At 38.4% G+C, this 27,948-nt stretch overlaps 1 long non-coding RNA gene across 2 annotated transcripts in view; it reads left to right on the plus strand.

Annotated features, from left to right (window-relative positions):
* Window positions 1-25,823, plus strand: part of LOC148215066 (uncharacterized) — a 68,556-nt gene extending 42,733 nt beyond the window's left edge. Inside the window, exons 2-4 of one of the 2 annotated variants that reach the window (XR_015797195.1) lie at window positions 7,754-7,805; window positions 22,550-22,664; window positions 24,569-25,823. This is a non-coding gene — a long non-coding RNA (uncharacterized LOC148215066). The remainder of the gene's footprint in view (window positions 1-7,753; window positions 7,806-22,549; window positions 22,665-24,568) is intronic. The other variant, XR_015797194.1, reaches the window with a different exon arrangement.
* Window positions 25,824-27,948: the final 2,125 nt, after the last annotated feature.

Raw genomic sequence — 27,948 nt, forward strand, 5'->3', positions numbered from 1 at the left:
ATGTGGCTTGCCAGTATGACTCTCTGCCCTTTGTGCAGGGGCAAAAGAATTCCTGACAGAAGCTTGATTGTCACCGTATCCATATAGAACACCCTCAATTTTGGAACTCAGTTGTCCAAAAAGCCTGCCAAAGGCTTAGATGATTAGCTTCTAGATACTAATATCTTCTAGAAGAAATGCCAATTGGACAAGTGTTTGATGGACCCAGCGTGATGGAGATGAAGCTACTAACAGCTGCTACATGTTTTCTTTCCCTTACTTTTTGGTGCCAGGAGGCGGCAGTAAAAGTGAGGGATTGCACATCCAGCATTGTACAAGTGCACACTTGCTGAGTTGCCTTGGCATGTGTACAAACTGTTGATATCAGTTGAGGCGCTCCTTCAGTCAGTTCTTGCACTAGACTGTCTACAGGGCCATTCGTTCTTTCCCACTCTGAAAAAAGAAGGACAAGAAGATATTCTCCTGCCCTCCATTCCTTCTACTACAGGGCGGCAGCTGGCTATTTCACCTATTGAGCTGCATTATCCCTGCCACCACTCACACACAGAATTTTAGATGGTGGGAAAAGGGCTAGATTAGAAAGGAGACGTTAGGAGGAAAAGGACGAATAGAAAATATTCTGAACAGAACAGCATTTCAAGACAGCAATTACTGTGCTGAAATTCCATTCAGAATAAACTTTATAAAAAAAGAATAGCAGTGGCAAGGGAGGCCTTTTTTTTAATATATCATTGCCTCCATGATGCTGAGTTCAGCTGAAAGTTCAGTGGTGGCTGCCACAACAAGCACCAAGTAATCTGAACATCTGAAATGTGCCTTTTAATTGGGCGCCTTCAAAGGGATCAATTAGATATGGAGACTAGCCTTTGAGCTGAGGTCCAGAAACATGAGAAGGTATCTTCAGGGCTTGGTCCCTTTTCATAAATATGTACTGTTGAATCTTTTACTCCACTTTTAATCATTTTAATATTGACTCCAGTTTTTTGAGTCTTGATTATTTTCCCTTTTCTCACTACATTTTTAAAAAACTTCGTGTTTGGGTCTTGGTGTTTTAATCAACACAAACGCCCTGTATCTTGCTATATCATGTCTACAGTTTACTGACTGAGCTGGCAGGAGCAGCAGTCTTTCCAGGTTTGTCAGACCATGTCAAATGGCAGCAAATCCTAAGGAGCTGCCTCTTGCACACACGCACCCCCCCCCCCTCAATACCGGGATCTATCAAAAGAGTAACATCAAAGCTGATTATTTTACCAAGAGGCACCGCACAGTGCAGCCTTTTGATTTCTCCCTTTATGGCTTACACGGTCAGATAAAGCTAATTAAAATGAAAACTCTCCAAGTTCTTTTTATTTGTATTTGGGAAGAAGCTGTGTGTGTGTGTGTGTGTGTGCGCGCGCGCCCCAGTGCATTGGTTGGGCTGTGTTTGCTGCAGACTAATAAAAGAGACCATCTACACATTCTGATAGCCTGAGCTTTTCAAAATGCTTTTCTCCTAGAAGTTAAACAAAAAGGCTAAAAAAGAAAAAAAAGGGGGGGGGTCTAAAAAGACAACCCTGCGGTATACACCATCAGAACCATTGTGCTGGGAAGGATGCTAATGCCACAATTACTTAGTCCACTGATTCCATCAGCAAGATTGTTCAGATTGATTGGAGGAGTGAAATCACCTTCTGGTTGTTTGTCACAAGTTAACACACACACACATATGTAATATTTAGAAAGGCAACAGTTAACTGAGAACAGGGAGGTTTTGTGGAGCACTCAGCAGAGGTAAGCAGATGGATCTCCTCCTATTCTAATCCCCTCATTGGCTTCAAGATGAAAGATTTCTGTTGCTTCAGAGGAGAAGGGTTTATACAATGATTATGCCATATGTCACTGCAGAAAAACACATTAAGGATTGGGGCACTTGGGTGAAGCATCATTCAATACCTAATTGCCAAATTTTCTTCAATATTTCCTTAAAATACCAGTCTTTGTGCTTTATAATTTTTTTAGCCATATTTATCACAAAATAGGTGTCTGTCTGTGTATATTTATCACAATATAGGTGCATGTGTGTGTGTGTATGTGTATATCTATACAGTATATCTATATAACTATAAATATAGCTATAGCTATATGGAATAGTGTTGCTCTTTAAACTGGATAGCCAGCAGTTCTCCAAATATTAGTGTGCCATGAGAGATGCAAATATCTTAGTTCAAATTAAGCTAGCTCAAACTTTTGAATGTTCTCCTTGGATGGGATGTTATAGGGGCAATGACGTTACCCAGAAAAGGAGCATGGAGCCATTTGGAGCTGTGATACTACAGCTGACAAGAATGGGATGCCCCAATACGTTCTAGGATACATAGCCCCGTCCTCCTTCAGCACTGAAAGCCTGGGCAAAGGTGAGGAGATGCTGGGAAGCAATAGTAACGCTAACATCTTGCAACTGTAAGAAGAATATTAGCTCCTTGTTGGGTAGCGAGAAATACTACATTTACTCAAGGAAAGACTAGGTTTTTCCCCCCGAGAATTTGTTCCTGAAATAGAGGGATCATTTTACATTTGCTGAGAATATAGTAAAGGAGACAATTTTTATTTTTTTTTTGTATGTGTGCCTTTGTGTGAGTCTTCTTAAATTTAGAGCCGTCCACCTTTCAGGTAATTACAATATGTAAAAAACTTAACAGTGAAATATGATTCTAATTTTAACCCATCACCCTTTCAAGTACAAACTATATGCACATGGATATAAAGAAATAAATTATGCACTAATTCTGCCACAATTTAAGTGCATGGCATACTAAGAATTTCTTATTCTTTCAGTATTTGAGAACTAATGATGGTACTGTTATATTAAGGCACCGTTATTGGCTATTTTATGTTGTTTATGTTATGGTAATTTTATATTTAATGCATTTTTAATATTGTAATTTGTTACTGTATACTTCCTGGGGATGCTGTGCATGGCAGGTGGTATATAAATATTTTAAATACAATTTAAAATGAAATATATATAAATGAAATTAGAATAGCTAATTTACTAGAGCCGTGGTGTGTTTGGATTCAAAGGCAAAAAGATGCTTTGGAGCATGTTGGGAGCCCTCAAGTACTAGCACTTGGCTGCAACGCCTTAAAAGAGCCCCCTCTTTTTCTGCAATCGCACAGCTGCCTCTGCACCCCCAAAAGCACCTTTTTGCTTTTGAATCTTGAAATGTGTATTTCTTGTATCCTTCCTCTTTACCGTTATGTTATGCATGTTAATATGTTCATCTATTTCTTATCTTTGTCAGATTCATATATATTTCTTCTTAAATTCATTCTGTCTAATTTCCTTATCAAGCTCTGTGTTTGTGTGTATATATGTGTATGTGTGTGTATATATTTCATAACATATATATGAAAAAGCATGGATTGTAACTTCAGAGGGCACGCTGGAGGAAGTAAATTATCTAGATACTTTCAATCAGGTTTCAGGCCATGATGTAGTACAAAGCTGGCTTTGGTCATGGTTGCTGGTGACTTCTGGAGGAAGTGGGATACTGGTGTTGCAATTACCCTGGTCCTCCTTGATCTCTCAGCAGCTTTCAGTATCATTGATCATGATATCCTTCTGGACTGACTATGGGGATTAGGTGTGGGAGGCATGGTGTTGCAGACTAAGGCTCCTAACCTGTGGGGTTACTTCCTGCTTGACAGGTCCCTCCCTTCCTTGAATTGCCCTGTCCTTGGATATTGCTTTTTTTTGTTGCTATTCTATTTTGATTTGGATTTGTTTGTAATTGTTCACTGACCAGAGTCATTGTGACTTATCAATAAATATAAATACAAACAGCATCACAACATTATCAAAGGCATCATGACCCTGCTACCATTGCAGGTGGTATCTGGTCGCAAGAAAGTTATGCATTTTTTACTAGACTGACATTGTTCCAGGTGCGCTTGGACATTGTGGGATATATAACGTGGTGATATGACTTCCCAGCAGGAGGAAAAATTAAGTTGTGGTGGGGCAATCTGTCAAAAAGGTGAGATATGTGAGTCTTTCAAACCCAGTAGCTATTTAAGTACAGCAGATGTTGCTTGAATCATTGAACTGTAACTTTCTTTACGTTCCACGTCACCCTGATCTTGCAAAGTTTAACCATGCCTTGGTTTGCCTTGTACACAGGGGTGTTTTGTACACATTTTGATTAACACATACTTTCTCTTCACTTACTGTTAATTGCCAGTGATGATCAATGAACTATTTAATAGATTTCTAAGGAACAAGGGTCCTGCTTTAGTTTTTTTGCAAATTATCTAACAGGTTCTATAGAATTTCCAATGTCTTGGTAGGGCATTCAGCAGCAGTTTATTGCTGTTTCAGACTAGAGCTTCTTTTCATAGTCAGTAGTCATTTATCCCATAACATTTTCACAGAAAGCAGCCTATACTCATCTTGCTTTGCTAGATCTGTTTTGCTTCAGTGTTTTTCCAGGTCTGTTTTGTTTTGATGATCAGAGACTTAGGCCCATTGAGAGAGTTTGCACAATATTGTTTCTGAGCAGTGGCAAGAAAAAGGCTCCATTTGATGTAAATTTCAGCAGCAATTCTGTTGAAAACAATTTCACTGTAACAGTTTTGTGCAAAAAAGTTCCACTTTAATAAATAGTACCCAAGATCTGAAAACCAATACATCAGTAGTCTCTTTCTGAAGATGAAGTCTTCGATTTTTTTTCCCCCATATGATGTTGGGCCACATTCACTGGTGTTTTTTTTCTTTTTGAAAAAAAAAATGTATCTGAAATTCTTCCAAAGGAGCTGTCATTTGTATGGAAAGTGTATTTTGATGAATTAAATGGTAATAAAGTGACACATATTCTCTTTTTGTTATTGTTAGCAATAATTTCCTCTTGAATACCAATAAATTCTTGTCAATAAAGGCCTCTCCCAGTGTTATTTTAAAGCCAGTAACTTTTTTTGTGGTTGGCATATGATTCTACCTCTTCCTTTGTTATTACTGAATCAAAATTCTGTATTTTTCAGATGACTTATTAATGGTGGAGTGTCTATAAAAATCCAGATGCATTCAGTCAGGCTTGCTTCAGTTAAGTGGGTTCAGCATCACAGCATACAGTTACAAAGGATCTCTGATAGGACAGGTGTTATGTACAACTTTGTACAGTACAATTTTTTATATATATATATATATATATATATATATATATACACACACACATATAAAAGTTAGTCTTACCAAGTTCACCGTGGTTTAATTATAGAAAATGGGACTGGAACTGCTACTTATGGCTATATTCACTTCCCTGAGAGTACTGAATATCGTAAGAGTTATTTCTGAATACATATACATTGCACAGGTAACTATTCATTCGCTATAAAAATATCTGTCCTCATAGTATTTGCTAATTAATATCCACTCCTGATATAAAATAAATAAATAATATTCTAAATTTCCAAAGAGGATAAGAGGACAACTTATTCTGATGTTCTAATTATTTGTATTTATTCTTTAATTTTGTGTAATTGTGAATATTTTTTTTAAAAAGAAATAGTTTTAATTTGATAAAGCTTTTTTGTAAAGGACAGTAAGAAAGAAGGATTATCAAGAGTTGGGAAGATTATTGAAGAAAATAGGTATCATAAGCAAAGTGCATATAGTAGGCATTCCATGATGCTGCTGAATGTCCTGCTTCTATTTATTGTATGCACTCATTTGTATTAGCAGGAGATATTGATCCCAATTTTATATGCTAAACAGTTAATTAAAGGGCACATTTTAATTTTTTCCATTTGTACCCTTGGATTCAGTTTTCATACATAAGAAAGGAAATTAATTGTTTCTCCTAGTCCTTTTGTCACATATTTCAAACAATACCTATACCCTATTGGTATGAAAAACTAAAAAAAAAAAAAGTAAAGTTGTAAAAGCATAAAATAATAAGAAATATTTTTGATACAGATGGAATCAGAACAATGATAATAATAAAAAAACTATTGGGGAATTTCACTGCTAATGTTGGTAACAGAAGCTTTCCTCTAGATAACACTTATTTATTTAATTTACTACTTTCATTCCAGCTAAAAAGAATCTTATGTGGAAGCTGGATGACAAGTTGCTATGCAAATAAGCCAATTCTCCCTCTGTGCTTCAATCCTTCATTCAGTATGCTCCAAGATATTGTTATCATGGATAAGCACTGATTGTTCCCTAGATTTCAGCCTTTTTTTTTGCTCAAGCCCTTCCTGAATTAATTTTAGGAAAGACATTGAATATAATATTTGAACACAGATCATCATTATCTCTCTTATCTTGGGTTCTCCAGCTTAAACAACTCTCCAAGTAACACCCTGCCCCATTTCACATTTGTATTAACCCAGTTTGTTCCTGTATTTTATATACACACAACTCCCCCCCCCCCAGTTAGAACTGTGTGATTTGAAAGGCAAACATTTCCAGTGGAGAACCAAATCTACTCTCAAATATCATGCAGTTGGGAATCCTGATTTTCCAGGCTTCTAAGTTATTCAGGATGTATACACAAGTAGAAGGGGCACCTTGTGGCAACTGTTTGTCCCCACTCACCCTTCAGTTGCAGAAAGCAGCACAGAAGACAACAAACATAGAGAAAGAAAGGTGGGATGAAGTTAAAACAGTAATTGCCACTCTCTTTCATGCACTTCAAATCAATGTTGGGTTAAAACATCCAAATGGTTCTTCAGACTTGGGTATATAAATTAGCCTACTATCCTTCTTAGTATAATTTCTCTGGAGACAGCTGACTGAACTTTTTTTGCAGGGCTCCAACTTCTTAAAAAAAAAACATGTTTTGAACAATGACCATAGAGGGACAAACAAAATGAGTAACTCCATAATTCTACCCCATAGGCACTGAACAGGGGCAATGACATTATGCACATTGATCCTGCCTCTTTAGTCTTCTTGTTCACTGACCTCATTCAAGCTTTCATGTGGTATGGAAAGGGGTGCAATGTGTCAGCCCCACTAGATAGACCAAGCCAGGAAATCAAATCCACAGGAAGGCTAAAACTATTTTTATTGAGATTAGCTATAATAACTGAATCTTGCAAGTTGGATTGTGCTGTACCTCTTCCTCCTCCTTATAGTTCAATGTATTAGGGAAGTGTTTGCTTGAGACACTTCCAAATGTTATCTCACTTAACAAACTTAAACAATGCTTCAGCTCCTTTTGCATATCTTTGCCAACGTCATTTTTCTTATTCTCTATACAATGTTTACATGCAATGAAATATTAGGGGCTTACCTGATCAGAATTTCTCAGTAAGTGGGTAGCTTAATGCTTGTTTCACACTATGTCCTGTATGTGTGGGACTGGTGAACTGGGACAACAGATACAACTGTGCTTCCTCTGTACAGGCCTAAGTGAACCTTTGGAGGAAATATAGGAAGAATTGTGTGTATGCTGTAGACAACTTGATTGCACCATTTTAAACTCACTTAAAATCATCTGCTGGGTTACTCAATCATAATTGGGTTATGGATAAATTAGTTTTTTAATAACCTTTACATCTGCAATATTTAAGTGCTACAAAAACCAAGCCTGTGGTTGGTTGTAATTCCAGAATCCTTGCAATCTGGCAGACTGCCCTCTGTGTGCCACAAAAGAGATTTGGTAAGCATTATAATATTCTGTGGTCTAAAACGAGCTATAAAGGAAGTCAATGACTAGTTGTCATGAGAGAACTATGTGGGAATTGTATCCCTGTGTTTTCTTCACAGGATGCACAGGATGCACACAAGAACATGCACCTGCAGGATGAAGCTGACTAGGGTAATAGAGAATGGTGTCTTGGTGTGATCCCACTTGCTGATATTCCCCTCCTCCCCTCTCCCCCTCTGATGCATTTAGGCTATAATCATTGGGGGGGGGGGGGGGGGAGGAAAGAGCCTCTTCTTACAGATATGCCAGACCTCTTTTTAAAGTTTTTATATTCATATATTTGTTTTAAAAATATAATCAGTTCAATGTCTTGTGTACTGTTTCACATGTTCACAGTTTTTGTATTAACAAAGGAACAGAACTTCTCCCATAACTAAACCCTTTTATTTATGGAAATGTAAAAGGAAAAGATATTACTGAAAATGTCCCCCCTTTGGCTTAGTCAGAACTACAGTGACTTCTCTTTTCCAGTGCTCTAGCCAATGAATGTAGAGAGACTATGATGATTCACAATATACTTTATATTGTGCTATTTATATTTAGGGTTTTTTTCCTTGTTTTTTGTTCTTTTCCACTGATTTATGAGGTTTACCCTGTATGCCCTTAGTTGTCTTCCTACAAAAACAGAGGCCTGAAAGGCAACACTTTATAGCATCAAGAAACAATTGCCATTCAGAAACCTATGGACATATGGGCTGATGGAAACCATAAAGGAAAACAAAGGTCTAAGAGTAAAACAAAGCATCACAGCAGGTGCTATCTTTGTGGTTAGGAAGAACAACTGCTTGACTCAATCCTCTTTATCAGACATTGTGCGCTGAGCAAGTTTCAAGTTTGTTTACATCCTTCAACAGCTTTATCAACAGAAAAAGGGAAAGAAATTGCATCTAACCTAAACATAAATTTGCAGGTCAATTGCATTTTTGTTTTTAGGAGAAAACAAATTGCAATGTTGGGGGGCTTTTCATTTAGAAAAAAGGAAAACTAAGACGAAAGTTTTTCCTATGTCTGGCTGAAAATTTGGGGAGTTGCAGTCCTTACATATTTAGAGGGCAGCAGATTGGGGACAGCTGTGATAAAAATTCATAAAATTATGCATGATAAGGAAAACATGGATAGAGATATGTTCACCTTTCATGACAGCCCAACTTCATGTAAGGATTATTATGAGGCAAAAAAGACTGTTCACTGAACATTTATTATTTTTTAACATTTATTTTATACATACATACCTACATACATACTAACATGCTATTCTCTTTCATAGTAGGCAGTATTATTTAAAGTGCAGCAAAGGAGTCAGAATAATAGGAAATGAAAGGCATGAGCTAAGAAAAAGAAAATACAGCTAAATCTAGTTTACACCAACATATTCACTATACCTCTCCATACCTTTCTACACTTGCAAATCATCCTTCTTCCACATCCATTGATCCATCCATTGCCATTTTTATTGAAGCTTCTCCCCTTCTACTTTTTGGGAAGCTCATCAACCCCATCTAGCCAAGACTTCTCAATCTTCCTCTTGAGCCCTTTGCTCTTCCTTCACATAGTACTTTTGCAATTCAATCCTCATTCATTCTGTCTACGTAACCAACTCCCCTCAATATTCTTCTTTCATACTGGTCACCCACTTATGTATTCAATCTACATTCATTCAGCGCCCATCCATTTTTCACTGTGGCTCTTCTTGTTTTACTAAATAAAGCTAAGTATTCCATCTCCACTGCATTCGACTTACTCTTATATTCCTCCTGACATATCCAATTCTCACTTCTGTATAACAAAATAGGCAGAAGCACATTCTTATAGATAGCCATTTCAACATTCATTCCTCACACTAACCTCATATTAACCACCACTTCTCTACCAGTTTTGACATGTTTTAACTTTTCTCCATTCATTTCCCCATCTTTATAAATGGTCTACTTATAGTATATGCATACGTTTATTCACTTGCTCTAGTTTTTCACCATTTATGTATAACTTGCAATTGTTCATTCCATTTTCCCTGTCAAACTGAACTAGCTTGATCTTTGATAGATTCCTATTTCTTATTGCACTGAACAATCCATCCAACATTCACCTCAAATTACTTGGGTCCTCATCCAATAACATACAGTATCATCTGCATACAAAAGTTAACATTCATTCAGATCTCAAACCACCGTACTTCTATTGTCACAGGAACTAGCAGTATTGTAAGTAGTAGCACTAATCCTAATCCAGCATAAAGCAACACTGCACTTCCCAAATTTTCCTCAACATTATGTCTCTTTGATCAGAATTCTGCTGAACACTTTCCCTGGCACATCTAACAAACTAATGTCCCTGCAGTTTTTGCATTCATTCTTGTTCCGTTTATCTTTGTATAGGAGACCGATAACAACAGATACAGCCTTCACAAATACATTTTAAAAAATCATACGATTATTCCATATGCAAACCTCATCCATATTTTAATATTACTCCATCTACAGTTGCAGCCTTAATATTTTTCAACATTCTCATAGTATTTATGACTTTTCATCTTTTTTTCCTAGGACATTTATATTTATACCATTCATTTCAATTCCACTTCGATGTACCACTATAATTCCCATACAAATCTCTAAAATACACCTTCCAGCATTCCCTCACTCAATATCATCCAAAATAATTGTATCCCTTTTCATTTTTAATTCCATTCCAACTCTCCTGAAGGCTCTTTGTTTAGCCTTCTTCAGCCATCTCCAGAACAACTTTTTATTTGCATCACTCTGCATATTCTTTGCCTCCTTTAATGGGAACTGCTCCTTGTATTTTTTAATTATACTTTTGCACCTATTTTTTTCAATCTATATATTATCTTTCACTATGGTATTTTTTATAGCAGTTATATGCATTCTTTTTCTCATTTGCAGCTCCTTTCACTTTATTATTCCACCAATCATACTTTTTTCATACTTTAGTGTAACTTCACACACTTCTATGGCTCTCTGTAACATAATTTGTTTCACTCTGCTCCAAGCAGCTTCCACACCTTCTTTCCTTATGTAAACTTTCCATTAATTCTGTTGTTTTAATTCTGCTGAAAAACAATTGTTTGTCGTACTGGACTCATACTTCCTCTTTCTGCAGTCATTCTACCTTCATCCACTTTCTTCTTGTGTTCAGTTGATCCCCAAAGATCCATTCTTGACTCTGTAAAAAATGCTCTGTCCCACATTTGGAACCTCTCCTTACTCCATTATCCTTCACTAATTCTCTCAGTCCTTAATCTTAATCAGTCATGGTTTCAGTTTTTATTAATTTCTTTGCCATGCGTACATGTGAATAAACATAAGCATAAACCACAAATTCAAAACCATCACATCTTATTCGAAGGAGTTATTAACCAGCCATCACTCATTAATTTTTGATTCTCTAAATGACACAACTTTTTCTGTATTTTCTCGGGTCATTCTCAGTTCTTTATTCATGTTACCTAACAGAATATTTTTTTCCTGAGTTGCATTCTTTCAGAATATTGTACAATTTTCCCTCAAATTAATCTGTGTCTTCCATTTTTATTTGCTAGAATGTAACATACAACTCTCACCAACCTCTGAATTACTCCTCTTTCTTTCCTGCCATGTGCCATGGTCATCACCAGATGGGCCCATCAGTATTGACCTCTGCCACTTTGATTTTAATTATTTAGAAAAGGTGTCAGCTAGGTTAGCAGCCTTAGTCACCCATACCATATGCAGCATTCCCTGCTCATCAAGGGACACTATCAATCAATTTTGGCACAGTTTGGCCACAACTACAACCAAAACCCAAATTTACCCCATGCATGTTCACTCCACTCTACCCAAATCAGAGTCTCTAATCTAGAGACTACCTTGCAAGCTAATATACTTTTGCCCACGTCCCACTAAATCAGAGATAAGTGTCATATACTGTCACATACTTAGGATGCTTCATTTATTTCTTCTTTTATTTAAGTATGCATGTGACTGTGACTAACTAACTCTATTTGACTCTGTGTCTATGGGTGTGTTTGTGTGTATGTCATGTCCTGACTGTCTTGAGCTTTGTATCATCACTTGTGTCCCTTTTTTCTAAAAACACTTTGTTTATGTGACACAAATCATTATGGTTATAAGATATTTTCATGTTTAAAAGTAGTATGCCTCAGACCTACTTGTTTCTGGGGCAAAGGGAGTCACCACTGCCCTCAAATCCTGCTGGTGGGCTTTCCAGATGTATCTGTTTGGCTGGTGGACTAAATTGGCCTTTGTTCTATCAGGAAGGTCCTTGTATTCTTAACATACTCCGTACTTAACTAATTTCTCCCAGTGTGGACCATTTATTTCTATCACTATTAACATTGTCTGTCTGGAAGCTTTATGATGATCAGCACACACAATGCACCTGGATATGGAAAAGCTGAAAACTGTTTGAATTTTTCTGATCATTTTTCTGAATAACAAATCCTTTCTATCTGCACTTAAAAAAAAACCTGCAGTGAATCTAACAAAGTTATCTCTCCCTTTAAGACATTGCATTTCTGAAGGAAAGGAAGAGGTTTCGAACAGTCAAAGCTTTTTATTGAAAAAAAGGAGGATACAATTTGTATCCTCCAATGAGATTTCAGCCAAAAAAAGAAAAGATTGTAATCATTTGTTCAGACTTCTAATTACAGGCAAGGTAGCTTGGGGTTTCTGTTTTATCTTAACCCTAATTACTATAATTGGGAATTGTTAGCAGCTTAGAGTCTTTGGACTGAAGCAGCCTGAATCAGTCAATAAAACAGTAAAACTAAGATTCAGATTTTGGTCACAGGTAAAGAGCTGGGGAGTAGGAACCTGAAGCGGATGAATGTAAAATAAGATCTGAAATGAATTCTCTGGGGGGGGGGGCAGACTACTATTTTCTCTCCCAATTCTTAAATAATGCATTGAAATACATCTTCTAACATCCTCGGGCTTTGCCACATTACACATTTCTGGGGTAGCCTGAAAGAGACAGTCTTCTGATGATTGGGTACATAAATGATATTGTGGCAAGCATGCTTAGGAATACAGTGGTATACAAGGTTTAGTCTCTTTTTTAAGATTGCTAAAGTGGCTTTCTTTTGATTAAGCCCCCTATTCAGCCTAATTGCTGACTCTTCTCATTCCTTATCAGACACTTGATGGACACAGAGTAGTATGGAAGCTTTTCCTGGATTATACTAAATAATACAAAGAAACTGTTAAAAGCATAAGAGTAGGACTAAAAATAATAACAGCCCCAAAGCTGCAAGGCTAAAAGTGGAGTCTGGTCCAAATGGATCCAGATGGTTCCACAAAATGGAAGGGAATGGCATCATTATCTCTCACTGAGAAGGCAATCAGCTGCTAGGGATTTGAGATTGAAAAATGTTTTCACCATCATTTAAAAAATATACTTATATGTACAACTTTCAATTTACAGTCTTCTACCCCTATTGGGGCTATATGGAGGGCAGCTGCTGAATGACCCAAATGGTATGTGATTGCATGGCACGCGACAGGCCTGGAAATGCCAAGAGCGATACCTTTTGCCATCCTTACATAAAGCATTGCAAACGCTAAGGCCAACGGCTAGTGATTCTGCAGCCACAATAACACTCTAACCCTGAATCAGCAGCCCCTCCCTGAAAAAGGCATTTCAGAGGCTGTAAATGAAATTATCTAGAAAGAGTGAAGTTAATGTAACCAAAGGTCAGTCAGCCCAGCACATTAATAACAGCCCCCTACCTTCATTTTCTTGTAATATCTGTAGCTACCTAGGAGGTCATGTCAAAGCGAATACCTCCCTGTTGTATGAAGACAACCACAAGTCCCTTCTAAATCAAATTAGCGCTGATGATTACTTCACTAAATCATGGCTAAGGCTCTCCAAGTGTTTTCATTGGCAAGGCTAATTTCATTTGAACTACATTTCTTTTGAAATGTAATGGTCCTAGTTGTCTTGGGGTATGGCTGCCAATAAATATTCAGGGATTCTACCTTGTAAGATGGGAGAGAAATTGTTATTGGTTTGTCACTTAAAATAGGTAGGTGCATTTGGATTATTACTTGGAAGTGGCTATTATGGGTTGTGACACTTTTTATAGTATAGTTATATACACTATATTGTGGATTCCTTCCATATCTAAAGGAATTCTTGGGAATCTGAGAAGATGAAATAGGAACAAAATAATACTGTCTGTTCAACCAAAGCATTTCTGAATGTTCTTCATGCTATGCTGCTATCTAGTTAGAACTAGTAGGTCACCAAAAGTGGGACTAGAAATAAAAACTGCGTCCTCACAATATCCTATGTGTTAAAGCACAAAAAGATTCTATGGAACTTATTCCATCATCATGATTTCATTTTTAATCCAGTGGGTCTTACTTCCCAGGAAATGTTTATGATCAGCTAATTACAATATTTATCTTTGTTTCCTCTTCTGACTTCAGGATGTAGGACGTATATATGGAGCAATCATATTTTCACCTCACAACAGCTCAGTGAATAAGTAAACTCAAGGGAGACTAAGTGCCCCAAAGCAGACTCTGACTGTACTTGCTGCAGATTGATTTAAACTTGTCCAAAAGTTTAGGGTAGTGCATTTAAAGAGACTGACTTAGCAGTACGTGGGGATAGAGTTATAGTCCAATTTCCTCCCCCTAATCACTACAACACAGATGGACAACTGTTTGATGATAGAGGGGATACTTAATATTGGGGTGTATGTGGAGAGCTGCAGTGTGAAGTATACTGACACAAAATGGGGTGGTGCCATATCACCATATGGTGGGAGCAAGATTTTCTAGTGTTTTGGTGGTGGTGGGCAGTTAGTGGAAGGAAGACATTTGAAAAGTCACTCAGGGTTTACATTACAGTTTTCATGCGTTTCCTGCCCAGAATGATAAGAATCCATGACACCATTTTTTGGTGGTGGGAGTGGATTCCAAAATCTAAAACAAGGGGTTTAATCCATGACTTGGGAGCTTATTGCCAACCCTAACCCCATCTCTGCACTACTACAACATGGTTCTTTTTACTTTTCCACAGCTCAAAGCTTCTGTTAAGAAAAGACCCCAATACAGATGTTCCCTAGGCAATAGCAGCTTTAGAATGGCTACATGTTTTATGAGGTAATGGCCTTGGTTGTGACTATACAGTATAGCTGGTGATTGCCAAGAAAACACAATGTTTGAGTGCCAAACATCTTTTAGCACCTGAGCCCCTGTTTCAGCCTGGCTCTCCGATGCATTAGCGCATATCTATTTCAAAACCAACAGCCCAAATTGTGAATCCCTCTTAATAGCACTCTTTGTGAGGACTGAGACAGAATGTTGGACGGTTAAAAACCAGCACAGTTAAAGAATATTGGAACCAGCTTTCTTCCATGAGCAAAACAAAGTTCCATTTCATTGTTTCAGTTGTAAAAAAATACGTGTGACTAAGGAGGCACCGGACAAGTTGAGACTCTCTTAAGGCTACATTATGTTAAATTGAACAGATGTCATCAATGAGCAATCAGCAAGGGACAGCCAAATGACAGGGACAGAATGTTGTCTACAAAGTCAGGGCCTGCCCACCTGAACATAAGAAGGTGCCTCTGAAGCCACCTGTCGAACCACAGGTAAATAAGGCTTTGCCTCAGCAATAATGAGGGAGTTATTTAGGCTCAAAAGGTGTCAAGAGTGAAGGAAATCTTTGGAAATGTTGAGCCCATTTTATTTTATGTATTTATTTTATTTTGAGCACATTTGTCACGCCCAAGTGGGTTACAGAACAATCTTTTTATTTGGAAATGTTTGAATTTATATGCATTTCCATGCAGTTCAGCTCTCATTTCTCAAACCTAAAAAGACACATGAATAGAAAAATGGATCGGGAAGGAGGAAATGGAAAACAAAATAGTTTAGATACTGATCAATGTAGATTAACTATGGATGATTATAATGTTATATGGTTACTACTTATTGAAAGGTTTATACAGAATTTTTATATATGCCCAGCATGTTTTTGGTTCTTTTTAAAAATAACTGTGTGTATTTTTTATTTTTATATTGTATGGTTTTTTGGGTATTCAATTCATAAAAAAAAAACCCTCAAGCACCAGTTCTTAAAGCAAACATTGTAACTGCAGAATAACATCTTGAAGAGGAGCCCAGTCCAGCTGGCCAAAAGGCAGCTCCTTATAGTAATAATAGGTTAATTTAGACTAAAATATGACTATTTTGTCTATAGACTGCCCAGAAGGGCTATTACCAATATATGCTCATTTTTTTTTCTTTTAACAACATTTTTTCATGGATGGGTGGATGGTTATTACAGATTTGATATAACAGAACAAATTCCCTCAGGGCCATGGCTCAATCGGACATCAAGGAGATGAATTGTAATGTCACACAGTTCAATGAAAATAACTGCTGCTTCCTGCTCTGTCAGTCAGGCAGGGAAATCCCAGCTGTTCTTCCAACCTGGGGATTTGTATTGTTTCAAAATCATCTTTGACCTGACTAACCACGGAACAAAAGAAATGGTGTCTAGGCGAGGCATCCCAGAGAGAGGCCGCAAAATCTGAACGGCCAGTAGCAGCAACAAAGGAATAACAAAGACTCTTTAACATTTCTTCCCCTTTAGTAGTCACCCCAATTTTTGTAGCCCAGCTCGGGCATGTCTAATGTTTGCCAGCCTTGCCCGGGCAGGGGCCTTTCAGAGGAATTGAACATCTGAGCAAATAGTGTGTATGCGTGTTGGCTGGGGATTGTGGAGAGTATAATGCAATGCACACATCTGGAGGGGATCAGTACATCTTCTGACGAATGAAGCCTCTCTTCAATGAAATGTAACTTTCAAATAATTGGGGGGGTTTTCCCCCTTCTAGATTTAATAATGATATGGTTTTCTGCCAAAGCCTGGGAGTTTTGGCAGACTCCCTTTGAGTTTCGTCCCAGGAAATTCCCGACTGTTGCCAGGGATTGACCCTCTCATCTGTATCTTCTTATATTTGGTGATCCTATTTCTACTAACTGGAACCTGCATCATGCTTGTTTTGTGTTGCTTCCTTTCTCTAATATGTTCTCTTGCACACAATGCCCTTTATAACAAGCAGGGACTGTCCATAAAGTTTGTTGGATAGAATGATCAGACATCAGTGTATTTACTGAAGACGATAATACATTTTCTTGAGACAGTGCACATATGTCAGGGTATGTATTTGTAGATAGACTGATATCATTACCCCACCCTTCAAAGAGATTCCCAGGCTGGCATTGGACTTTCCAGTGTAGCGTTTATGTTTTTGGGATTATCAAATGTTCATGGTATTTAAACAATTATTTTCCTGGTACTCAAACTTATTTTTTTCCAGAAAAACGACCTTTTTAGTAAGCATCGTGTAGATTTCTGCTAATGTTAAAGACTCTTGACCTATGAAATATTTTATAGATAACTAAGGCATCCTTATAACCAGTTCATATTAAAATGTCTTTTAAAATCACACAACTGTGTATGTATAGGAACTACATGTACAAACCTGTAAGGATTATTAAGATTGCATATAAAGCACCTTTGAAGACTAGAAACAACCTATATGTTTGTGTAGTTTTTATCTTATTAATTTTTCCTTCTCTCTACCAATCTGAATTTTTCCAACCAAGCTTTATTCAACTTTTCAGTCTTATTCAGGTCTTCCATCCTTTTGTTTTCCAGTCAATTCATTCCCACACTGACCTTTCCCCTATAAATTATGTTAATTTATTCTTGCTGTTATAAGTCTGCTTTCTTTTTAGAATTTAGTTATGGAAGCTGTGTCACCTTATTCTTGGCACTTTCCTTTTTAAGTTAAATTTTGAATCAGTTCCTTCTTCGGTTCTTTTACCAGGACTGTGTTTGTATATTTAACCCATTACCATGAATACTTATTGTTTTCCTTATTTCTGTTCTGTCTCAGTATGTTCTGTTTGTGTTGTGTGTAGGAATCTATAGCTTGCTATGTTAGTATTTGTATTTAAACATGGATGGGCATACAGTGCTACAAGTGTGTATACAGAAGAAACCCTTACATCTTCCACTTTTCCCATCCCCTAATCAACATGGGCACATAGCACAAAATTCCCTATACCTATCCTTCTGTAATTTGGCAGTTTATTGCTAAGGGGTAACTATACATCATTTGCAATTTTAAAAGATATTGCAAACTGAACAATTAGGAGAAATTTACCTTGGCCATACTTATTTGCTTGAAGTTCAACAGAATTGGTTCTCACAGAAAAGGCACCTATTGTACCTCCAAGATTCTTGGACTTACTATTTTTCTGAGATTCAGCTAAACAAACAAATAAATAAATAAATATTTAAATAAATAAATGGTTACTGGTATTTATGCTCCATAATGGCTCTGAGAGGCATACAGCAGAAATTGAGGATGAAAACCTCAATGCAGTGAGAATTAAAATATATTACAATAGTACTAATCGAAGGAGGTAGATTTCATATTATTAAGTTTTCTCTTTTAAGTTATAGTTATATCCGTGGATTTTTTATGCCATTCATTAGGAAACAGAAAACTGAATTGTGTTTTGGATTTGGGTCCTGATTCAAACTGGGCAGCTCTGATTTGGTTTGACCTGAATTTGTACTTTTTCTAAATCACACAAATGAGAATCCACACCAATCTTTTGTTGATGCATATCCCTACAAATACTATTATTAGAGGAAAGCTGTGCAAGGATCAGCAGTCTGTAAGTTTTATATGTATAGGCAGATGGATACACACACAGACAGGTTCACACACACACATACCCACACACTCCTATCATTGTAGAACCATAGTCAGCAGAAAAAATATTAGAATTGTCTTGCCTGATGATATGTTAAATGTGGCTCTAGTGGCCTCAACATTTCTTCTTGACATAAAATGTTTTTGCAGGAGAACTTGTAGGAAAGTAGAGAAGTCCACATCAACATCTTTGCTTCATGACACGCAGCCTCTGGTACCATAGACAATCATAGACCTGAAAGACCCAATTGCTTGAGAGAAAGGCCATTCAGAGCCACCTGACATTTGCAAGCATCTTTTCATAATGCCTGGTGTCATTCTCATTTCCTACTTATTCACTGCTTCTTGTTAATAGGACTCTTTCATGCTCTGTAGTTTAGCCTAAGGAAATCCCAAGAGAGCAACATGTGAATCAAATGCCTATAGTTTCCCATCTGGTTGCAAGGTCTATCAGGGCTGCTTAAACCAACAGAAAAGCCCTGTCTTCCAGACGCAGTTCAGAAGCCAATGCAGAATCATGCAGATACGAGTTTTTTTTTTTTTAATGCTAGTTAGCTACTGGACTATTTTCACTTTCTCTAGAAATCCGTATTAAACATTATACACCTTTGTGTTCGATTTTGTTTGATTTCCCTTTCAAAGAATTTCAGTTTCAACATTATTTTTGGACCCGCCATTATTTCATTCACAACACTGTCAAAAGTTCATGGAAACCCGCGGAAGGATTACAATCAACTGGGATCAGACTTCTAAAATAAGGCCAGTTCAATATCCTTCCAGTTTCCTTTAATACCAGCAGCATCACCTACTTCAGATCTGTGCTGGTTTTCAGACAGCTAGGTCTTTTTAGAACAGAGCCTTTACTCAGCACCAATAATCAGGAAAAAAAAAAAATTCTCTAGCCAGAGTATTAAACCATGATTCAGTGATCCACTCCTGAAACTACTAATATCTGATTATTTTTTCTTCTTTGCTATGAAGTTTTCAAACACCACATCTTCACATTTAAAATATAATTTAGCCAGCTACTAGGACTCCAGATCCAATCAGTCTCCTGCTAGCATCTTTTATTCATAAAAGCCATTCCCCAGTCAGACTGTTCTAAGCTCGTCTTTGTTTCAATCCAATGGCCTCTGCATGTAATTCCTATGCTGACTTGGCACTGCCACTATACTTGGATGACAACCCTGTTCTGTTTCCTATTTCCCCTTCTGTTTGCTCCAGCTGCAAGACCCAGATGTCAAGTTGAGAAATATGGCCCCCTCAACAATGTTTAGCCCTTTGAAAGCTGGGAAGTTGACCATAAGGTAGTGAAGGAAGCAGTGGCATGAAGACAAATATTCTTAGTTTGATTTTAAATATCTTTCTTGGATCTCTTAATTGCATAAGAAATGCAGGGCATATATCTACATTTAAAATGTTTCTATTATATTCATTTTTTTTCAATCCTCACTGTTCTTTATCTTCCTTGCTGAAATACTATACAAGTCAGAAACCTTCCCATGGCTACTAATTTAGAAACAATCAAAAGGCAACAGAAGCAACCTGAAAAACTGACCCTAACAAGAAAAAAGTAGACATGATGATCATGGCATCATAAGCTAGAAAACCACGGCATCGCGGGAATTTTTTTAGGGGAGGCGGAGCAAATCTGCAGCGTAGGTAGTGATGATTATTGCATGCATAGTACACATAACTTACAACACACATATTCATTGTTGCTTTATGTATGATATTGGATATCTTTTGGAAACATCTATCTATCTGACTACTTTACATGATTTGTCAGGAAAAGGTTTCCATTTTCTAGACTAGGAACACTGGAAGCTGATTTTTTTACCAAATCATACCTTACTTGATTTGTGTTACTTCACTGGACTGCACAAAGCCCTTGAGACTGCATGTTTGTCCCTGAAACTGCAGATTTTGTATCTGGCTGCCCATTTAATAAAAATGCAGTGATTAACACATTAAATAAAAAAGGTACAAAACAGAAAGCTTCCTAAACTACATAAAAGCAACCTCCTCATAGTTCACAATACTGTCCATAGATTTATAAACTTACGGGGAAATCTAAAAGTTAAAAGAAGCATATTCAATCCTTATGTCCAAAAATATATTTGTATAGATGGAGGAAATCTATTAGAAATGACTCTATTGATGTAACCAAATGGGATTTAAACAATATTAAATTATCGGATTCTTCAAGATTTGTATTTTTGTTTTGTTTTGTTTGCTCAGGCTTCAACAAATGGTATTTTCTCTTTGTAGGAATACTACTGAGCCAAAGAAAGACGAACTTCCGTTTTTGTTTTTTGTTTTGCTCGATGATGTCTGAAGACTAAAAACAAGAATTGAATTAATTTCTTGTGTTGTACCATTTTATATCACCTGGGAACACAAAACTCTGTGAAGCTACGCTAGTAATAATTATTAATGACTGCTATGTAGTCTTTCCATTGTTATTATCCAGCCTTCTGCTTTATTGGTTTTTTTTAAAGAAAATATAGTTGGTGGGGACTGAAGCTGATTGCGATAGTTTTGCAATTTCTTAAGGAACTGAAGGATTTCTAGTTTATTCATGTACATTGTTGAGTAAGGGTACAATATTTCCTTTGTTTTACCTCTCTCTTTTTCTTAGAACAGGACTTGGCGCTAAGGCAATATAGTAAGTCGCTCCTCAGAAATGAGCGTTGGCTCATATAGTACAAGCCCAGTTAGTTGGCAGTATCTAGTTTACCTTGGCTAATCTTGAAAAACTAAACAGGGTCAGACCTGGGTGAAAGATCACTAGGATTGTAGTCTAAAGTGGAACAGGGAAAGTTGTCATACACAGCCTACTTGACCCTGAAAACAGGCATAACGGTACTAACTTTCTTGCAGTATTGGCAAAACTCATTGTCTCTTGGCCATCATCCTGCTTTTTGCAACAGGAATATCATATTTATGGACTTTAAAGCACCAGGAGAGTAATTGTGTAAAATGTTTAGAAACTCAGAAAAATCAGATCTCAGTTAAGAATAAAGAAATTCCTGCTTTTGCTTCCACTGCTGTCCAATCATGGCCACATCAAAAGCCCATTTTTTAAAATTGTTTTCTTGGAAGAAGAAATTGCTTCTGATCAGGGATGGTAAACAAAAAACCCTTCTCTGGGGACTGCACACATCAGTTATCATTAGGACAGTTCAGCCATTGGCTAAAGAGGTACAAAGCAGGAACCAGCTTTTCTTACAAAATTGGCAGAAGAGTGAGTACACATTTTTTAAAAAATGTTGGTTGGTCGAAAGGCTGGGAATCTGAGGATTAGGGTTCATCCAGGGGTAGGGGGGAAGTCATTGTGCCTTCTTTTGGAGAGACATGTGATTATGCTGCTGAATTCATGGCAAACAGAATTGAGAAGGAAGTTTTCTGGATTTAAATGGAACATAAAAATGTGCCTAGGATTTCAGTGGGATCTCCTGATCGTAGATACAAGCTTTAATTGAAGCAGACAGTTTGTTCTGCTAAAGCTGCAATATAATGCAAAGCAACCCTGGTTACCTCCTAATAATGCTGTGGGCCAAGAATGTGCCACGTTTTCTTGGTTGAGGGCTACATTTGGCTTTTGAGCAGTATGCCAAGGGCAACACTCCCAAAATAATGGGTGGGGCTAGACCACAGTGAATTTGGTTTCTTTTCATTATGGTTAGTTCAGATTAAATATAATTAATATTTCAGCCATAAAATGCTCCCACCCCAATGCACACACATTTCTATTTGTTTTAATATGTGGGTCTTTATTGGCAAGGAAAACAGTTCTCTTTCCCAGAGGCCATGCTATTTAAATAAAATATTCAGACATTGGAGAAGGGGCCGGGATGAGAGAAGAAAAGCGAAGCAAAATTCAGCTTAATCCTGCCTGGGTTATGTCTTCCATTCAGAAATCATAGCTGCCCAGAGTAATGGACGGCAGAATTTGGCCTGGAATTACTGATCGCAACAAGAGTTCTTTCTGTAAGCAGACAAATGGTGACATGTTTGGCAGGGGTGCCTTTTCAATAAAGAATTGACTGGAGTGATTTTTTTCTTTTTTTTGGTGCTCTAGGAGAGGAAAAAGGAATTCCGCGCTGAAAAACAGCGTGGAAGATCTGCAAAGACAACCGTGGGAAAAGGCTTCAAAGACAGGGAGAAGTCACTGAGTGGTGGAGGCAGAACAGCTTGTGAGCATAGTCTTTCTTGCGTGCTTTTTGTGTGTCTGCTGCACACATCTTGCACACCCATTACTTCAAAATAAGATTAGTTATCCCATTAAACTGCATTCATATTCATATTTGTTGTTTTGACTTCTTGTTGTATTCTGCTAAGGTACAATGTTTGCTCTGCAGTAAAACTAATTTGCATATCCATAACAACACTGCACGTTGCTTCTAAACTGTTTCCAAGGAGGGTGCCTTGGTAGCATAATGAATAGGAATTACAATTATGCAACATGGTGGTGATTATTAATTCTTAATATTTACTGCAGGTAGTCCTTGCTTAACGACCTTTCATTTAGCAACTGTTCAAAGTTACAACGGCACTAAAAAAAGTGACTTACCACTAGTCTTTGCACTTACAACTATTGCAGTTTCCCCATGGTCATGTGATCATGATTTGGGCACTTGGCATCCATTGTGCATTTACGATGGTCACAGCATCCCACAGTCATGTGATCACCATTTGTGACCTTCCTAGCCGGCTTCTGACAAGCAAAGTCAATGAGGAAGCAGGTAGGAGGTTGCAAGTTGCAGTCACGTGATGTCTCGCTTCACAAATACGGGTGATTCACTTAACAACTGCAATGGAGACTGCTGGAACTGCCGTTGTAAGTCGGCATGGTCATGTGATGTTTTGCTTAATCACTGCTTCGCTTAGTGATGGAGTTGCCGGTCCCAGTTAGGACTTGTCGGCTCCCAGTCATTAAGCAAGGACTACCTGTACAAGGTGTTCGGCTGCCTTCCAAAGTACATTTACCAGGGCATAAACTATTTCTGATTAAAGGTATATATGGCACTGCATGGTTACATTCAGAACAGTTATTTATTTTATAGAGTGGCAGTAACTTTGAAGGAAGATCACTTGTATTATCCCTGTATTAAAGATACTGCTTAAGTAGGATGAACAAATCTACTGAGTTTATACAAGCAGGAAGAGTTTAACTGTTGTGCATACTAATAACAGTGAGAATAATTTCTCTTGCAGAATGAGATAAAGGTGATAAAGAGTACAAACGGACAATTATTTTTTTGTTCGGTGCTGGGTTGATATCTTGCATAGAACAGACAGGATTTCTTGATAGAACAGATAATTGGCCTCATCAGAATTATTCCTCCTTTAAAGCACTCAGTGTAATCTCAGGGAGACCAGACTAATTTACGGAGGTGTTTACTCTCAAGACAAAAACCTTAGGGTAAACAACAGAATTACAAAGAAGCTGGTGTCACAAGGAAAGCTTCCAATAGATATATAATCATCCGTTTTTCTTGGGCAAACAAAGTTATGCATGGTATAAAAGCCCCATGAAAGATCACTGTAGGCCTGCCCTCCCTGATCTAAGTGTCTACCAGCTGAGAATTTTGGGAGTTGGAGTTAAGGGCAACAAACTGGAGAAGGCAGAAAATAAGTGGATTTTATGTTTTACTCAAGTTTTTACCGTAGTCATTCTTGTATGTTATGTTGTTATCCTTGTTTGTAAATCTGTGAGGAAATCTGCCCGTGAGATGGAACTTTCTTTTGTGGGGGGAGGGGTTCAGGGCTATACTTTTTGGAGGGATGCAATCCAAAATCCGTCATACACACAAACAGGGAGAGAGAGAGAAAGAAATCTACAACACATTGTTGTGGTGTGGAGTGCTCCCCCTCTTTTACAATCCAGCAGACATGTCTTCATGATCTTTCTGACCGCTCTTTTACACCGTGTTCTAGTGTCCCGCCTCTTCCTCCCACCTTCTTAATAGCCAGCCTTCTGTTCTGGGTTGCTTCACATTGGCTGGGGGGAAAAAAAAAACCTTCTGTTTTTCTACAAATGTTTTTTGTAGTTTTGTGAGTCTTGGAATTTCTGATCTTTCTGATCCTTCTTTTGCAGGAGGGCATGGTTGCGCCTGTCTAACAGTGGCACAGACTGCTTCAGTGTTGGAAATAATTTGGAAGCTGCAACAAAATTCTGTGACACAAGAGTGGGATTCTTCATTACGTTTCCTATCCCTCCACCCACCTAGTTAAGTTTCCATAGTCACTCAGCATGTTCAGTTGTCATTAGATTACTTTGACATTCCCCTTTACTTTCTCTTCTTTGTATTTCTTCCATAGTTGATACTGATACATTGTGGTTTTAGATAGATAAGCTGCAGCGTTCAGTACATTGAGATTGCTTTTAATTGTATAATCTATATAATCAGAGGTAGCCAGTAGAAGATTGTTTAGGATATAGTGCTAGGTCTCTGGGTGATCTGTAGTAGATCTACAAGAGTCTCAAATATTTCACGACAGGTGCAACAAAATAACTTGTATCACCTAAACTCGGATGAAGAAACCAAGAATGGACTTTGTGTGGCAGGATTATAAACTTAACTCAGGTTTTAGTTCCGAAAGCAAATTCCGAGATATGTGACCTCAGAAGAGGCTCAGCGACTGCCTGTTCTTTCATTCTAAGTGCACCTTGCTCTTGAAGCAATCATAAACACCAAGTAGGATCAACAGCCCAAGCCAAAATTCTGTTTACCCCTGGTATATTTGATAGATGAGCAAATATGTTCATTTGAAACAATTTTAAAATTTCTTCCCGTAGTCACTAGGCAGATTTCATAAAATAAACTGCTAGATTTTCAAATTGTACCAAGCACCTCTGGGGCCAAAACACACACAAAAAGGCAGATCTTTGACTTATGTTAACAGCATGCTGGCTTTCCTCCCCCTCCCCTCCCCCAATGCTGATGAATTTTTATTTTTGACATGCTGGTTGGTCAAAAATAGTATATTACTTTACAACAAATGTTGTGTTTTTAAAAGATAGCAGTACAGCTATTTTCATGAATTTTGGATAGAAATAATTTATCATTCATATTGGCTATGAACCGCTGTTACTCTGGAACTCACTTGGACTATGATTTATATTGGAAAATTGTATAAATGTAACGAAGAATCTATTGAACACAAGAATTGCATAATGTTGCATGGAGCTCATTTATTCCCATCCTGATTACAACAATAATTAATTATCTACATTCTCTTGAAATTAAGAAAATAGAGAAAGGTTCAGCCACATGGCTCCTATGAGTTATGGAACACTCACAAAACTGATAGACACCTGTAGATTGCACAAAATCAAATAGTAATAATAAAGAGACCTTATAATTTCAGTGTCCTTGCTTATTTCATGAAATCTTGCACAATAATACCGAAATTGCACACAATTTTCTGTGAAAACACCCAAATTTCACTAGTTTTTAGAATTTTTGAGCAAAGCTTCATATAATCTTTGGGATTTATCTGTAACCATTTCAGAGTGACTGCCTTCTCTCAGTAGGCTATATGATTAGGCTGGATTGGGCATAGCTTGTGGTCTAGTTAGTTTATCTCTTAATCAGAATGAAAGTCAGAGGCAAAGGCTTTCATTTCTCACCTTAGTTTTATTCCATGGAATTTACTTCAATTTATTTATTTATTTATCGTATTTATATAGCCGCCCATCTTGTACAAAGTGACTCTGGGTGGTGTACAACAATTAAAAAGAATACATAAAAACAGTTACAAATAAAAAACTATAAAAGCTCACAAAACAGGAGGGGCTAAAATTAATAAGGGAGCCATTGCAAGATCTCCCTGGTCCCCTGGGAGCCCCAGGCCCAATCACATAGCCAGTTCTTGAGGGACTTGTGGAATGTGAAGAGGGATGGAGCTAATCCCACTTCTGGGGGGAGAAGATTCTACAAGGCGGGCACCACGGCAGAGAAGGCCCACCTCCTTCGACCCGCCAAATGTAATTCTCTGGCAGACAGGACCCGCAGCATACCTTCTCTGCCAGACCTGATGGGATGGGTAGATGTAATCGGAGAGCAGTGGTTCCTCAAGTAACCCAGAACCATGCCACGAAGGGCTTTAAAGGTCAAAACCAGCACCTTGAATTGGACCCAGAAGAAAACTGGCAACCAGTGCAGCTTGCAGAGCAGAGGTGTAACATGTACCGCCCTAGGGGGCCCACGTAACTGCCCACACTGCTGCATTTTGCACCAGCTGAAGCTTCCGGATACTCTTCAAGGGCAGCCCCATGTAGAGCGCATTACAGAAATCCAAATGGGAGGTGACTAGGGCATGAGTGACAGTGATTGGGTCCCTCTGATCTAGGAATGGGCACGAGTGGCACACAACATGAAGCTGTGCAAAGGCCCTCCTAGCCATGACTGCCACCTGCTCTTCGAGCAGGAGTCGTGTATCCAGGAGGACCCCCAGATTGCACACAGGGTCTGTCTGGGGCAGTGCAACCCCATTCAGTACCAAAGATGGCATAGCCCTAGCACCAGAAGGCTGCAAAACCCAAAGCCACTCAGTCTTGCCAGGGTTCAGTTGAAGCCTGTTTTTCCCCATCCAGACCCTCACAGCCTCCAGGCATCAGGATAAGACATTCACAGCATCACTTAATTAGCCAGGGGCAGAGATGTATAATGGGGTATCATCAGCATACTGATGATACCTCACTCCATGGCGATGGAGGAGCTCATCCAGCGGCCTCATGTAGATGTTAAATAAGAGGGGGGAGAGCACCGAACCCTGCGGCACCCCACATAACAGGGGCCAAGGGCAGGATCTCTCCTCCCCAACTACCACTGACTGGAATTGGCCCTGGAGGAAGGAGGTGAACCAGCACAACACAGTGCTCCCTACCCCCAATCCTCCGAGTTGATCCTGAAGGATACCATGGTCAATGGTACTGAAAACTGCAAAGGGATCAAGTAGGGCAAGGATGGATGCACAACCCCCATTCCGCCCTTGCCAGAGGTCATCCAAAAGTGCAACCAATGCTGATTCCGTCCCATACCCAGGCCTGAATCCCGACTGAAGGGGATCCAGAATCCGCTTCATCCAAGGGCCTTTGAAGCTGTTGTGCAACCACCTTCTCAACCACCTTCCCCAAAAAGTGGAGGTTAGATACTGGACGAAAATTGTGAGTGGGGTCTAGCGATGGCCTCTTGAGGAGGGGGTGAACCAAGGCCTCCTTAAGAGATGAGGGAACAATGCACTCAAATGCATTAACCATCGCTAGAACCCACTCACGCAACACCCCCTTGGCAGCTTTAACCAGCCAGGAAGGGCATGGATCCAAAGAGCAGGTGGCTGAGTTCACAGCCCCAAGGACCCTGTCCACTTCCTCAGGTCAACAAGCTCAAACTGCTCCTGGATAGCAGGGCAAGACTCCTCCCTAGGCATCTCCACCAGACCTGCAGCAAAGCCAACATCCAACTGAGAATG

This window comes from Python bivittatus, unplaced genomic scaffold (genome assembly GCF_059951505.1).
Source record: "Python bivittatus isolate LINGU-HERP-01145 unplaced genomic scaffold, Pbiv_v1 ctg000480_np1212, whole genome shotgun sequence".
Lineage (NCBI taxonomy): Eukaryota > Metazoa > Chordata > Lepidosauria > Squamata > Pythonidae > Python > Python bivittatus.